Source organism: Silurus aristotelis, assembly GCF_946808225.1.
Source record: "Silurus aristotelis genome assembly, chromosome: 5".
NCBI classification, from domain to species: Eukaryota; Metazoa; Chordata; class Actinopteri; order Siluriformes; family Siluridae; genus Silurus; species Silurus aristotelis.
Genome location: NC_139578.1, coordinates 20,032,489 through 20,043,010, shown reverse-complemented (window position 1 = coordinate 20,043,010; position 10,522 = coordinate 20,032,489).

Genomic DNA, 10,522 nt, shown 5'->3' with positions numbered 1-10,522 from the left:
TTGACATTTCCTATAAAGGTTTAATGAAACCTTTAGTAGCTTGTTTCAAAACAATAGCCACATGCTTTTATTTGGTTAAAAGAAAGGAATTGTTCAAAGTTCACTTTTTCTAGTCTCAAACAAGTAGATTTGGCTTAGCTGGGGTTTCTTCCATGCAGAACTAATTCAGCATGCAGCGTTTAATTTCCGCCCAATATCGCTTTCTGTAATTGCAGTTTTAAATTGCGGATTAATCTCTTAAATCATCGTGTAGACGATTGCCTCTTCATACCTGGAGAAATGCTTTGTCGGAATGGACTGTTACTTTTGATGTAATCAAATTGAGCCAATAGTACAAACAGCAAAGCCCAATCTCTCTCCTGTTCTGCTGGATATCAGCCACTTGAATTGGACATACCACTTTATTGGCAGCCTTTGCCCTAAAGCTGGGGAGAGAAAAAATAAATAAATAGGGCTTTGAAAAAGCGATGAAGTGATAAGAGGTCGAGCAGAATGGAAGTCCAAAATCATAACTGAAATGATGGCGAATTGCATTTACCATGGCCTGCATGTCTGCTTTGATTATATCCTGATATGCTAATCTACTGTATCATTCACACTTCATGGATTTGGATGAATGGGTCTCCCGAAAGCCATTCTTGGCTCTCAAAGGTTAAATACCCATTGTTAAGTTACACAGTGGGCAAAATCTAATCAAGATGTAGACTGGGCATGGAGGAAACTATGCAACATATGTGTGAGGCAAATGGATAATGAGCCGATATTCTCTCTGAATTATTCACGGGTGGGATGAGATTTGGGGGAGTCATGCATCATTATGAGGCTTATCGTATCAGGATTAATAAGCTCGTTGATATTGCACCATTTGTTCATTTGGCACAAGTCTCAAATTTTGTATCATAATAAGCATGGTTGCATTTCCCCCCCCCCATCCCACTCTCGCTTTCCCGCACACCCTCCCCGTCCCATTATGCCTTTATCCGATAGCGACCCTTGTTGAATGCGGAGATGCCTGATTGGCTGCATAACAACTATAGCAGCTAATTAGCGGCTGGAAGACAATGCAGGGCTGATGCGAGATAATCTCCGATCACACATGGAAAAATGTTCACGATGAGAGAAGGCGAAGATCGCGTAAATGGCGGGTGGGTGGGTGCGAGTGACAGCTTGAACATGCGTGTATGGAAGTGACGGTTTGAAAAGGAAGGTGAACTACTGAATCCACTGCAAAGGCGTCACACTTGTCCAGCGATGAAAACTATAGCATGGTAACATATTGCAGCTTTTTGAGCTGGATCAAGTTTCCAAATGACTCTCTTATAAGCTGTGTTCCAATTATATCACACAATCATTTTCAGCCTGTTCGTGTGCTTAAACTTTTACCTAAATGCATTAAGTGAATTGATTTAGTCATTCTATTATAATACAAAATTACAGAAAGCAAACTTTGTACATGGCAAAATTATATATTTTTTTTGTTATTGGCTCAGAAAATGCCATAAAACAGCTTCTTTTTTCTTCCCCTTGAATCTGTACACACAATTCATCTGGCAGTAACAAAAAAAAACAAACAGTCTTGATGATTCTCCTTTGACGTCTCCTATCTACATTGTATTTCTATATGCAGAACCTCTTCTTACTGTATGTATATATACTTTTTTTTTGCTTTTTTGCACTATTCTTTCCAAAAGAAAATTTATACAAATATTCATAAAGATTCCACGAGACATACAATGCACCGCTTTCAAATGATTAGCTGACTGGATAAATGCATGAGAGTTCAGATGTTCCTAATAAAGTGACCAGTGGGTGTATATTAATGTATCCCATGTCCAATAGACATAATTCTTCTTCTTCTCCTCCTACTTCTTCTTCTTCTTCTTCTTCTTCTTCTTCTTCTTATTATTATTATTATTATTTTTTAGGTGCTTTGGCTCAAATAAAAATTTTGGAAAGAGTTATGTTTGTTCTGTTATTTGTAGTTTTAGAATACTGCATACATGTCAATGATTCACTTAGAATACATTTTTTAAGTTAAGACTACAACAACAAAGCCACATAACTGAGGGCCTTGCTCAATCAGTTCTGTGTCCACAGTGCATTACTTTAGCAGATATACACACAGCAAGCCTCAGGCAAAGTGATATGGAAAACCTCATATCATGTCAAATATGCTTGGTGAGTTGTCCAATCAGTCCACTAATTACTGCGTAGACCTCTATTACATGGTACAGTTAAAGCCCAGGAGCTTGCCTGAGCGCACTGACAGTTGGCCCAAATGAAGACTATGAGTGAAGTGTCTGAGTGAAATAAGTCTGAGAGAATGTAAAAAAAAAAAAAAAAAGTGTTCTAAAATATGAACTATTAGGATTATTTTTTTGTGTTCAGTGACTTGCTAGCAGGCCTAAATCTAACTGATGGAGCCTCTGATATGAATGTGGTGTTAAAATGTTAGACAGTGTAAAGAATTGCTGAAATGTTATTGGACTTTGTGTGCAAGCTTGCTGTGACTCATAGGACTGCTGCAGTCTTTGTCATACTGCATCTGAGATGCTTTGTTAACACATTTGGACGACAAAGTATGCTTGCAGTTATTCTTTGCTGTATTCATGCTGTCACATCTGTTAGAATAGTAATCATTATTCTTGTGCAAAGTTAACATGAGTAATTGTGTCTTCTTTCTCGTTTCTACTTGAGGAACATTTCATGAGCTCAGAATTATACGATGCTCCAACCGTGTAAACGCCATCACTGGGGGATAATTTATTGTTTTCCAGTGTTTTGTATTTATATATTGTTTAAAAAAAGTTAAATAGACTCTGATAAACTTGTGTTTCTTTGTGCCTGCCAATCATCATCCAGGATAAGCACTACATGGACACCCTAGCCCAATCAATATCCATGTTCTATTTACACACTAACAAAAGTACAGATGAATCCTCAGCATGGTGAGCCAGAGGAAGTAACGTTTAACTTTAGAGGTTCTACGTTTTCCCTGTGAGAATAATAAGAAGTAAGTGTTCGAAACAAGTACTGTACACGTCCAAAGTTCTCACAGGTTTTTACAATGTATATGCATTCTGACAATGTCGGATAACATTAGCATGGGGTATCTCTTACATTATCTAGACACAGTCAGTGTGCTCAATAAGCTTTCTGCTGTAGCCAGAGACTGAAGGTCAGCTAGTAGATGTGCACCATTTGTTTGTGTGCTTGCACAGAAGAATAAATAGATAAATATTTTATTGTTAAAATGCCATGGTACAGTATGTTGTTTAGAAGCAACTTCAAATTTTTTTAAAAGTAAAATTCACTATATAGAGAGACGTTTATGTTCACTTTGCTATAAAATTCATATATATATTTTTTAAACATTCTATTCTACATTTATTTCCCATTTGCTGTTATAATCGCTACTTCTCTTCTGTTAAAGATGTTCCACTACATTTTGGATTGTGGTTGTGATGATTTGTGCTCATTCAAGCACACGAGCGGTGAAAAGGCCTCAAGTGCAGTCAGCATTCCAATTCTTCTTTAAGCTTTATAGCAGGCCAATCAAGATCTTCCCTGCCATATAAATCCATATAAACCATATTTTAATGGAGCTGGTTTTGTGCACAGGGGCATTGTTAAAATTTAATGCTACCTCATCCATAGACTTCCTATACAACTGTGTGCCAACTTTGTGTCTTTGTATACACAGACCAGGCACAACATTTTGTCTGCCAGTTGAGCATAACGTTATGACCACCTGTTTATTATTTAGTTGTTTCCCCTTTTTGCTGCCAAAACAGTCCTGACCAGTCAAACATTAACAGCATGAAGTTCTTCAGCAATTTGATCTACAGTAACTTGTCTGTTGGATCGGACCACTCGGCCCGCCTTCGTTTCCCACATGCACCAATGAGCCTTGACCACCCATGAGCCTGTCACCGGGTCATCACAGTTTTTTCAGTGAACCACTTTTGATAGATACTGACCCCTGCAGACCGGAAACAGAACAAAAGAGCTGCAGTTTTGGAGATACTCTGACCCAGTTGTCCAAGTCACAATTTGGCCCTTGTCAAACTCCCTCAAATCCTTATACTTGCCAATTTTTCTGCTTCTAACACATCAATTCTGAGAAACAAAATGTTCAATTGCTCCCTAATATATCCCACCTACTCAAATGTGCCATTATGAAGATATAATCAGTGTTCTCTTTTTTTCCGTTGTTTTTTTCTCTTATAATGCCATAACGTTATGTCTGGTCGGTGTAGGATCATAGTATGTCTTAATACGATGCCTTACTTAAATATATTTCTGTTTATTTAATTAGACCAAGATATTGCATAATAAGGAGCCACATAATGAACTTTCTTTAAATGAAAAAAATCTTGAATGAACCTTAAAAAAAAATTCCTAAATGTGTAGTCAATCAATCCAGTTTTTGAGGCAGCACATTGTGTTTTTTGTATTAGAAATGATTGTGTAACATTTAATAGCTTAATACATGAAGCACTGTAGTAGCAGAAAGCACTGTATCCGCTTGCTGAATTTGTTCTTAGCCTCTCTCAGGCCCAGCAGCGTGAGTAAACTGTGTCGCCACTAACGAGGCTTCTCCTCAGTAATAATTAGCATTAATCCCTGCTGTTAAAACCCAGACATGCTATGCAGGTCATGAACAAGCCAGGGACAGTAGTGACTCTTGTTTATAGCCCTGTTTTTGTTTTAGCTTAATAAGTGGAGTGTTAATGGTGGGGAACGCTTGTTGACTGGGTAATGGTGGAGTCTCAGAGCTGGTTAATAATTGATGGCCTAGTATCATCAAAGAGAGTGAGTGCACTGCCTCTGTGTTGTCGGTGGAGGCATTGCTATGACTTACTGTACATGGCTGGGTGCGCTGAGCCTTCAGGTCTGCTTTATCAAACGGAGCTGAAATGTGGTGATAAATGGATGTTTGAGTTCTCAGCTGAAGGCCATTGTCTTGCCTGCTGACAACTAGAATCATACATTCATATATCTGTGCAGTAAGATTTTGTGCAGTTACCTAAAAAAAAAAAAAAAAAAAAAAAAAACCCTAAGGGTATTTCCTTGAATATCAATGTTGCAACATTTATGCTAGCAGATGACAAGGGACAGAAGGAAATAAACAAGTAGTTCCTGGCATCGCACTGCTGACTTTTTAGACTTTTGACTACAACAAAAAATTTGCTGGAGTGTGAAAAGAATAAGCTGTTGGTGCTTAATGCACTCCTTGTGCTCTCTGTCACTGACCTTCTACTCTAAATATCTTTTTAGTTAATTTGATTCCACTAAATCAAAGGAAAACACAAACATATCAGGGTTATGTTTATATTCTTAACAGGGGCTAAAAATGGCAATAGCACACAGGAAACAAGGCATCTGTGTTTTATGGATGTCATATCTTTACCAGAAATTCAATAACCCTTTACTTGGATCCAATACACAAGAGTTGGGAACCTGAGTCCAAAAGTTTTGTCAATATTTAGGCAAGGAAAGTTAAGCATACACTATATAAAGCATTGGGACATCTGACTTTTACAGCCATATAAAGTTCTTCCCCAATCAGTTGCAACAAAGTTGGAGACACAGTTATATAGAATGTTTTTGGATGTGGTAGCATTAAAATGTTCCTTCACTTGAATTAAGAAACACAAACCTGTTCCTGCATCACAATGCCCCTCTATGCACAAAGCGTGCTCAATGAAGGTATTTACATAAATTGGAGTGGATGTTCTGGAGTGGCCTGCAGTAGAGCTCTGACCTCAACCTTGTTTAGCACCTTTGAGATGAATTGGAATGCTGACTGCACCCCAGGCCTCCTCACCCTATATGAGTATGTGACTTTCCCCTTTAAAGCTGAATGAGCACATATTTCCGCAACCATACTCTAAAATCCCCCAGATGAATAAAGGTTATTGTAAAAGCAAAGGGGGACTAAATGTTCAGTGGGATTAAAAAAAAAAAGGCACAAATATTATGAAGTGAGGTGTCTACAAAATGTTTGCCTATACAGTGGTACCTTGACCTACGACAGAACTAATGTACGAGTTTTCCGAGGTACGAGTCGTCACTCAGTCGTTTTTTTTTTTGCTCTGTTACGTGAGCAAAAAATTGAGGTACGAGCTTGAGACACCACTGCTAGATGGTGTAGTGAGCAGTAAATCCACAGCATCCTTTAGTTGAAAGTGAGGAAAGTGTGGCGAAAAAGCTAAGAACTAGTGAAAGCGAAGACTAAAATGAAGATAAGTAAAGAAGAAAAAAAAAATTACAATACAGAAGTAGCAATTCAGTTTAGGGATACGTAGTGTACAGTAGTGATAGCAAAAAACGAGTCTTCCATCCTCCTCCGCCTATTTCCTCTACCCTCCAGCGTTAAAACTTTCATTAACATTAGCAGCATTCCAGACTAATTGGTTGTTTTGTGCACTTTAAAGGGATGATACTATTAAATATATATATATATATATATATATATATATATATATATATATATATATATATATATATATAAAGGAATAGTATGACATTTACCGTATGTTTAAAATTGTCCTAGAATCCCATTATCTAATTTTTTGCATGCATGGAATTAAGTACCCATTACATATTTTTCAATTTGTCATTTTAAACTTATTGAATATTGAACAAACAGTCAGAGAGTGGTGCTGCATATAATACTTCTACTCACTCAAGCTGAATCCCCTCTGAACTACTTAAATTTCAGTCCACATGCATAATTCTCATGTTCCATATGAAAGCTGAACACCATGATAGTCTATAGGTGGTACTGTATATACAGTAAAGTGTTAGTAATGTAAGTAGAACCAAAGGGCCAAGGAAATGAACTGTAGTGTTACATTAAGTCTCTAAGACAAAAAATCGATTGAAAACATCTTTGTATCATGCGTCCATCAGTGTTAGGGGCATCATGTATACAGCACAGATTGAACCATACTCTTCCCACATTGTTGGCATCTGTGAAGATTTCATTCCCCCAATCCCAATTTAGTTCCTATATATACCCAGCACCATGGTCTCTCATCATTGACTTTTAAAAGAACGACGGATAGCCTGATAGAAAATCCTCCAGAGCAATTGTGTGATTGGTGTTCGGTGGTGATTCTTAAAATGTCATGGTCATTGATCACCTTTTGGAAAGTGTGTGTGCCGATCTTTACCAAAGACACTGATAAATAAGACGTGCTGCAGACAAAACAAACACAAGGAGAGAACAATAGCTGGGAAGAAGATGAGAAACCAAAGGGAAGAGGAGTATAAGATCAAAAGTGAAATGGTTATAAAGTGGAGGAAGCAGTAGAGAAAGAGAAAGGGGAGCAATGATGAAACCTCTAGTGTCACAGAGAGACAAATAGCTGCAGCACAACAGCTCCTGCATTTATCAGAGCCAGGCTTGGGCCTCTTATCTTAATGAAGGATTCTGTTTACACCTCACTACCCATGTCTGCCCCATACCAACCGTAACTCTCACAGTTTCCAACAGGAAGTACATTAATAAATGATGTAAATGATGCTGAGTCACACCGTTGTCAGCAGAGAGAGGTGTAAGTCTTGGTCATTTCTTACTCAGAAATGCAAAGGTGGTAAAACAACACAAATGATCTCAATGGTCTTTGTTATTTTCAGTTTGCAGACACACCTGCGGCTTTTGTTAAGGTAGAATGAAGAATTAATCAATCAGGCTTGATCCCTCACAGCTTTCATGTTTCCCTTCTTTTTTTTCCAATTCTGGTCGTGTCTCATGTGCAGTCATCACTTCACACACACACACAATTTGACACTTGCTGACATGAGAACATGTTGCTCCTGGCCCCAAATTGTGTCTAACTGTGTTAAACTGATTGGGGCATTTATTGCTCTCCAGGAAGACAAGGAGAAGGGACTGAAAGTGGCAGCTTTAACAAAGTAACAGGATATATAAAGATAAATCAGTTTGATTATTGCACGCATTAGTTAGAACCAAAACCGACATGACTTAAAATGATTTCGGATTTAAAATTTGTATATACCTATTTTCTTTTACATATCAGACAATGGGCAAAAAAGTAATGATACTCAAAACAGGGAGAATATTTTCATATAATTTTAAGCTTGAACTGTGTATAATAAAATCGGTGGACCAATTACAACGCAGCATTTACAAATGATAGACCATACCCTTTCACTTGACTTTTGACATGTCTATTCTTCAAGCTGATTTTCCTGGCACATACACAAAGTAGCCTTAGAAGCTAATTGCTTTGAGTGTTTGCCACAGTCCGGTGTTTTCATTTCCATCTCTGTACCTTACTTTGTTTGCTAAATAAAGCAACAGTTGTGTCTAATCACAGCTATTAGATCATTACAGTACAGTGTTTCTAACCCACTTTGTCTTTGGCTAATTGTGCCAACACAGCAGAAGTACAATTATGTATGGTGAAAGGATTCTTTAAGTGGACTCACTAAAGCTGACATGATATTATTTCCCCAGACTACTTTGACATCTTAGTCTTAAATTCAAAGGAAGATAGGCTGCTATTTGAGCTAATTACCTCACTGTGCTGTAATAGTAGTTGCATTTGGAATCAGAACGGTTGATCTGAGATCAGTTTCGTCACATAAAATGTGGCCTGGAGTCTCTCTAAGATGGAACTGGCACAAACAGACGGGGATCTGTGTAATGTCTAAGGACTTAGACTTTATGTGTAATCCAGTGAAAGATGTACTTTTGCAAATATCTGTGTGTGAGCGAGAAGAGAGTTTCTGACGTGCTGGGAAGCTGACAGTAGCAGTGAGAGTCACAGTGCTGTTTTGTCTGCTGTCTGTTTGGATATGAACGGCAAGCTGAGCCCTAGACAATGATCAACATCCTGAGGGCAATAGAGATGGGTGAGGAGGGACGCCTGAACAGAATGCATACAACTGATGGGTGGATGCAATGTCACTTACAGAATGACTGCAGTAGGATAGACAGTGCAACACACATACACACACACACAAAGATACCATAGTTTCAATGCAAGATTCTTAGTAGTTATCTGTAAACCTCTATAATACATGTCTAGAAAAGTTTTATAAAACTGTAATAAATTAATACTATTAAAATAATTAATTTCATTTAACTTTTAACACAATTTTAACACAGACTTGACAAGTTAAAAACAATGGCTCGTTTTAAAAATCTGGCTAAAAATATATTTCACAATAAGTAATATAACACCAGTACACTGTAATACTACTGCACACGTACGATCAAAGTCTGTTGACATTTCAGGTTAATAAGTTTTTTTAACATACTTTAAGTATATAAAATTGTCTATACTTTATTGTATATATTAAATATACTTTCAAATAATTTACAATTGTGCACCCTCTTGATTCAATGTTTCACATATCAGGACATAATAAAAAATAATCTGGTCCTTACCAGGGCTTGCATTTCTGTAAATACAACCTTAGATGAGCAACAATACATGACACATTAAATTGTTAAAAAATGACACAATAGCTCTTCCAGGATTTATGTGTAGCAACAATTGCATTCTAAGATTATTACTGATTTCTTTCCACTTTGGCATTATGTTAACCCACACCTGAGTGCTCTAGACAAGCATCTTTTATTGAAGAAGTAATACGCTGCTATTCAGTTATTCGAAGGCATTTGATTAACAGCACCTAGCTGCTACTTAGTCTCTTAATTTGTATGGAAACAGTAAAGGTGTATTTCGCTTTTTACACATGGCTTTATTTCTGTAAAATAATTAATGACATAGTATAATAGGTCATGTGGTGGTGTTTATAAAAGCCTGTATTTACTTGTATTAGCTTGTACTTAATCTTTTATTATCCTGATACATAAAACTATGTATAAAACTATGAAAGGCATACTTTCTTTTTCACATGACTAGACACACCATGGTACCATGAACTATTTTTCTTCTCTGAAATGATCATTAAGTGCATATACAAAGGTGTACAAAGAGCGAATTAAGCTTGTAAAGCTTGTGGCCAGAAAAGTGTACAAATGATATCAGTCACTTGATGGCCCATGGGTTGCGGGTTGGAGTAGAGAACCCTTTCGGGAGGGGTTATGTAACATGAAGAGTGATGATGTGATGAGTCTGGGGTGGACTCTTTTTATTTGTTAGACACAGGTATTTTGTAGTAATAAGAGCAATAGCAATATTGCCAGTGCACATTAAATTTTCTGAGCATTCTTTTTATGTAATAGTGACTACTTGACATATACATGCACACAGCAGAAATAGCACATTGAGCTTCTGCTTTTCCACTTGTCAGCACATGGATTTGTCCACAGGCTTTGTTCACTTGCCAGTGACAAACAAATGTCACCTCTCATCACTCTGCCCGTCCTACTAACATTCGCTCTCATTCTCTTGATCACGCCATACCCTGATATCTAGTTTTGTCACATCCGCCGACAAGACATGTGTCAGCTTGCGTCAGTTGTATTGAACTTTGCGTCTGGGTTGTGGGAGAGCACCCTTCTTGCTGGTCACTC